Source organism: Diceros bicornis, chromosome 32 (genome assembly GCF_020826845.1).
Source record: "Diceros bicornis minor isolate mBicDic1 chromosome 32, mDicBic1.mat.cur, whole genome shotgun sequence".
NCBI classification, from domain to species: Eukaryota; Metazoa; Chordata; class Mammalia; order Perissodactyla; family Rhinocerotidae; genus Diceros; species Diceros bicornis.
The window spans coordinates 38,916,083-38,922,930 of NC_080771.1; positions in this window are offsets into that span (position 1 = coordinate 38,916,083).

A 6,848-nucleotide genomic window follows, 5' to 3' on the forward strand; every position below is an offset into this window, starting at 1 on the left:
TCTTTGCCCATCTTCCTCTACTTTATATGGGACACCACCACAGCATGGCTCAACAAGCAGTGCGCTGGTGTGTGCCCGGGATCCGAACCGGCAAACCCCAGGCCACCACAGTGGAGAGCGCGCACTTAACCGCTTGCACCACTGGGCCGGACCCAGATGTAGTTCCATTTTTAATTTTTGCTGATGTTTCCCTTGCCCAATCAGACCTGGTACTTGAAAATATCTTGCTAAGACTGATGTCAAAGAGCGTACTGCCCATGTTTTCTTCTAGACTTTTCATGGTTTCAGGTCTTACGTTCAAGTCTTTAATCCATTTTGAGTTAATTGTTGTGTATGGTGTAAGATAATGGTCTAGTTTCATTCTTTTGCATGTGGCTGCCCCATTTTCCTAGCACCATTTATTGAAGAGACTTTCCTTTCTCCACTGTATGTTCCTGGCTCCCTTCTCGAAAATTATCTGTCCATAGATGTAGCAGTTTATTTCTGGGCTCTCAATTGTTCCATTGATCTATGTGTCTGTTTTTGTGCCTACCATGCTGTTTTGATTACTATAGGTTTGTAATATATTTTGAAGTCAGGGATTTTGATACCTCCAGCTTTGTTCTTTTTTCACAAGATTGCTTTAGCTATTTGGAGTTTTTGTTGTTCCATATAAATTTTGGGATTCTTCATTCAACTTATGTGAAAAATGTCATTAACACTTTGATAGGGATTGCATAGAATCTGTAAATTGCTTTAGAAAGCATGGACATCTTAACTATGTTAATTCTTCCAGTCCGAGAGCATGGAATATCTTTCATTTCTTTGTGTCTTCTTCAATTTCTTTCCACAAGGTTTTATAATTTTCAGTGTACAGATCTTTCACCTCTTTGGTAAAGTTTATTCCTAGGTATTTTGTTCTTTTTGTTGCTATTGTAAGTGGGATTGTATTCTTAAGTTCTCTTTCTGCTACTTTGTTGTTAGTGTATAGAAACACAACTGATTTTTGTATGTTGATTTTGTATCCTCCACATTTACCATATTCATGTATTATTTCTAAAAGATTTTTGGTCAATTCTTTAGGGTTTTCTATACATAATATCATGTCATCTGCAAATAGTGATGGTTTCACTTCTTCCTTTCCAATTTGGATCCTTTTTATTTCTTTTTCTTACCAGATTGCTCTGGCTAGGACTTCCAATACTATGTTAAATAAGAGTGGTGAATGTGGGCATCCTTGTCTGGTTCTTGTTCTTAGAGGGATAGCTTTCAGTTTTGTTCTGGTGAGAATGATATTACCGGTGAGTTTGTCATATATGTCCTTTATTATGTTGAGGTACTTTCTTTCTATACTCATTTTATTCAAAAATTTTTTAAAATCATAAGTGGATGCTGTATCTTGTCAAAAGCTTTCTTTGTATCTATTGAGAAGATCATGTGATATTTATTCCTCATTTTGTTAGTGTGCTGTATCACATTGTTTTGAAGATGCTGAACCATTCCTGCATCCCTGGAGTAAATCCCACTTGATCATGGTGTATCATCTTTTTAATGTATTGTTGTATTAGATTTGCTAGTATTTTGTTGAGGATTTTTGCATCAATGTTCATCAGTGATATTGGTCTGTAATTTTCTTTTTTTCTGTTGTCTTTGTCTGGTTTTGGTATCAGGGTAATGTTGGCTTTGTAGAATGAGTTAGGGACCTTCCCCTCCTCTTCAACTTTTTGGAAGAGTTTGAGAAGGATAGGTACTAAGTCTTCTTTGAATGTTTGGTAGAATTCACCAGAGAAGCTGTCTGGTCCTGGATTTTTTTGGGATGGAGGTTTTTGATTACTGTTTCAATCTCCTTACTGGTGATTGGTCTATTCAAATTGTCTATTTCTTCTTGATTCAGTTTTGGAACATTGTATGATTCTAAGAATTTATTCATTTCTTCTAGATTATCCAATTTGTTGGCATATAGCTTTTTATAGTGTTATAATCCCTTGTATTTCTGAGGTGTCCATTGTAATTTCTCCTGTTTCATTTCTGATGTTATTGATTTGAGCCTTCTCTCTTTTATTCTTTGTGAGTCTAACTAAAGGTTTGTCAATTTTGTTTATCTTTTCAAAGAACCCGCTCTTGGTTTCATTGATTTTTTTTCATTATTTTTTAGTCTCTATTTCATTTTTCTGCTCTGATTTTTATTATCTCCTTCCTTCTACTTATGTGGGGCTTTGTTTGTTCTTCATTTTACAGTTCTTTTAGGCTCACTGTTAGATTGCTTATGTGAGATTTTGCTTGCTTGTTGAGGTAGGCCTGTGTTGCTATAAACTTCCCTATTAGAGCCACTTTTGCTATCCCATAAATTCCAGCATGTCGTATTTTCATTTTCTTTTGTCTCCAGGTATTTTTTTATTCCTCATTTGATTTATTCATTGACTCAATCATTATTCAGTAGCATTTTGTTTAATCTCCACATATTTGTGGCTTTACCAATTTTCTTCTTGTAATTGATATCTAGTTTCATACCACTGTGTTCAGAAAAGATGCTTGGTGTTATTTCAATCTTAATTTTATGAAGACTTGTTTTAGGGCCTAATATGTGATCAATCTTGGAGAATGTTCCATGTGCATTGTAAAAGAAAGTGTATTTTTCAGTTTTTGGATGGAATATTCTGTATATATCTACTAAGTCCATCTGTTCTAATGTGTCATTTAAGGCCAATGTTTTCTTATATGATCATCTGTATGGATGATCTACCCATTGGTGTAAACGGAGTGTTAAAGTCCTCTACTATCATTGTGTTGCTGCCTATTTCTCCTTTTACATCTGTTAATAATTGTTTTATATATTTAGGTTCTCCTACGTTGGCTGCATAGATATTTACAAGTGTTATATCCTCTTGGATTGTTCCCTTGATCGTTATGTAGTGCCCTTCTTTGTCTCCTGTTACAGTTTTTGTTTTAAAGTCTATTTTATCTGATATGAGTATTGCTACCCCAGCTTTCTTTTCATTGCCATGTGCATGGAATATCTTTTCCCTCCTTTCACTTTCAGTTTGTGAGTGTCTTTAGGTCTGAAGTGTGTCTCTTGTATGCAGCATATATATGGGTCTTGTTTTTTTATCCATTCAGCCACCCTATGCCTTTTGATTGGACCATTTAGTTCATTGACATTTAAAGTAGGTATTGATAAGAATGTACTTATTGCCATTTTGTTACTTTTTTCTGAGTGTTCAGTAGTTCTTCTCTCTTCCTTTCTTCTTCTCTTGCTCTCTTCCCTGTGGTTTAATGGCTTTCTTTAGTTTTATGTTTGGGTTCCTTTATCTTAATTTTTTTGTGTGTTTATTATAGATTTCTGGTTTGTAATTACCCTGAGGTTCATATATAATAACCTTCATATATAGCAATCTATATTAAGTTGATGCTCTCTTAAGTTTAACCTGTGGTTAAAAGCTCTATTCTTTTACTCCTCTCCTCACACACTTTTGTTTTTGATATCATATCTAACCTCTTTTTTATGCATGTGTATCCATTACCTTCTTATCATGGAAACAGATAATTTTAGTAGTTTTGTCTTTTGACCTTCATATTAGCTTCATAGATGGTTGATCTGCTACCTTTACTGTACATTTGCCTTTATCAGTGATTTTATTTATTTATTTTATTTTTTTATTCCTGTTTACAGTCTTTTCTTTCCTACTTCAATAAGTCCCTTTAGCATTTCTTATAAAGCCCGTTTCTTGGTGATAAACTTCTTTAGTTTTTGCTTGTGTTGGAAACTCTCTCCTTCCATTCTGAATGATAACCTTGCTAGGTAGAGCATTCTTGGCTGTACATTTTTCTCCTTTCGGTACTTTAAATATATCATGCCACTCCCATCTAGCTTGTAAAGTTTCTTCTGAGAACTCAGCTGAAAGAATTATGAGGTTTCCTTTGTATGTAACTTGTTGCCTTTCTCTTGCAGCTTTTAGGATTCTCTCTTTATCTTTAATTATTGACATTTTAATTATAACATGTCATGGTGTGGACCTCTTTGTGTTTATCTTGTTTGGTGCTCTCTGTGCTTCCTGTATCTGGATATCTGTTTCCTTGCTTAGCTTAGGAAAGCTTTCAGCTATTATTTCCTCAAATAGATTCTTGGCCCCTTTGTCTCTCTGTTCTCCTCTGGGACACCTATAATACAGATATTTGTGAACATGATGTTGTCCCAGAGTTCTCTTAGACTGTCATTCTTTTTTAGGGGGTGGGGGAGATTGACCCTGTGTTAACATCTGTTGCCAACATTTTTCTTTTTCCTTTTTCTCCCCAAAGCCCCAGTACATAGTTATATATCATGGTTGTAGAGTTGTAGCTCTTCTATGTGGGATGCTGTCTCAGCATGGCTTGATGAGTAGTGAGTAGGTCCACACCCAGGATCTGAACAGGCGAACCCCAGGCTGCCAAAATGGAACATGTGATCTCAACTGTTACACCACCAGGCTGGGCCTGTCATTCCTTCTAATTCTTTTCTTCATTTATCTGTTTAGCTTGAGTAATTTCCTTTAGTCTTTCGTCCAGCTCGCTGACCCATTCTTCTGTATCATCTACTTTCTATTGAGTCCCTCTAGTGAACTTTTCATTTCCAGTATTGTAGTTTTCATTCCTGATTGGTTCTTTTTTACATTTTTCAATTCTTTTTTGAAGTTCTCACTGAGTTTATACATTCTTCTCCCAAGATCAGTGAGCATCCTTATGACTCTTTGCACTCTTTGTCAGGTATATTATTTATCTCTGTTTCATGTAGCTCTTTTTCTAAGGATTTGTCCTGTTCCCTCATTTGGAACGTATTCCTTTGTCTCCTCATTTTGCCTCTTTCTCTGTGCTTATTTCTATATATTAAGTAGGTCAGCTACATTTCCCTGTCTTGGAGAGGCAGCCTATGTAACAGATGCCTTATGAGGCCCAACAGTGGGCTTCCCTCTTGTGACTGGTTCCAAATGTTCCAGGAGTGTCCCCTGTGTGGGCTACATGTGTCCTTCTGTTGTGGCAGGGTTGCTCTTGCTTCTGGTGCATGGGGAGGCTAGGCTGTTCCCCTGGCCAGCTGGTTGTAATGCTCAGCCATATATGGCTGCTATGGTCCCTTCAGTCACTGTATTGCATGTGGGGAGACCCAGCACAGTTGGCTGCAGGGTATAATAGCACATTCCTTTTGCAGTTTTTCTGTTAAGTAAGTAGGCCCACAGTGTTGCTGGTTGCTGGGCTCAGGGTCTTACAATTGTTATAGGCTCAGGCCTACAAGGCTGCTATCAGCTCTCTCAGGAGAGCAGCTCACAGGGGCCACCCCCAGGCATGGGAGCACCCAATTGTTTCATACTTTGGAAGGTGAGGCTGATCCCCTATGTGGTTGTTTGAGAAGCACAAGTCTGTTGCAACTGACAAGCCACACTACCCACGGGCCCACACACCCTGTCAACACAGCCCAGCACTGTCACACACCCTGACAGACTGAAGTGCACCCAGTTGCCCCAATTCAGAGGCCCCACACACTCTACCAATGCAGGTCTGCCCTTCACACGTGCCATGCCCCACAGAGGTGGACCCACTCACCCCACTGTGTGGGTCCAGGCACACCATCTATGTGGGCCCACAAGTTGCCTCAGGGCTTGCTTTTGGGTGGGGCCATTCCCTAAGGTGTGCTGGCTTCCATGGCTTAGCTGGATTAAATTGGTGCTCTAGTGGGTGGGGCAGACCCCTGTGCTAACAGGCTAGGGGAAGAACTCCAATGGTGTCTGCCAGTGTCTATATCAGCACACCTGTACTAGGTAACAAAATGGCTGCCATGAATGCCTCAGTCACTTGGGGGGTGGTCTCAGCCTGGGGAGGTCTCACATCTTACTGAGATGCACCCAGAGCCTATCAAGTGAGTCTCTTTTTACCAAAGGACTGTACACCTTTTCTTCTGGTGATTTTAGGTTGCTTTTGAGAAGGGAAAATTTGTTCATGGACACTTTAAGAGCAGGATTTTTTTTCCCTTATGTCTGATAGCTTTTCTAGGGGTATTCCCTGTTGTTGTTAATAGCAAGCAAAGCCTGATATTATGACTATAATCTCAATTGTGCCGAGTTCTAAAGCTGCTTACTGTGGTACAACTCCCCCACTCATATCCCTCACTCCTCCATGAAAGGCTTTGTATTTATGCTCCCAGCCATGAAGCACCATGGCTAGAAGGGGGATATTTGTCTGTCTGGAAAGGTATTTCTTCCTCTTCCACCTCAGTCAACACCGTCTCTTGTTGTAGGGCTTCTTTTTATACAGTTTTCAGTTCTCTCTCAGGGGTCATTATTCCAAGAGTAGTTGTAAATTTGTTGTGTATGTGGGAGGAGGTGAGTTCAGAGTCTGTCTACGCCTTCATCTTGACACTGGATCCATTTCTTCCTCCACGACTTCAAAAGCCCTTGTATTATGTTATTTTATTTCTAAGTACTGACAATTCAATCTTCAATCAGTGACTCATGTTGATGTCATTGAGATTATCATTTTATGTCTCTATATTTTAGTTTTACATTTTGTTTCATATGACTGTTTTGAAACCACTATCCTTAACCTAATCTTATTCTTGTTGACAACCTTTCTTTAGCAAGTTTTTAATTTCTTTTAAACATTGCTTCCTATATTATGTAGACTTACATATTCATACAATTTTATATAAGTGCAAGAATAGCATCCTATGAACATCATAGATGCTCTTTATGTTTTAGTGCAGTCTTTTTTATACTTTCTGTCACCTTTTTCTTAATAATTCCTCATGAACATGCCTCCATTCAACTAGTTTAATGCCAATTCATTATTTCAGTGGCTACATAATATTTCTTGGTGAGGCTATGACATTTATACACTTGATGATC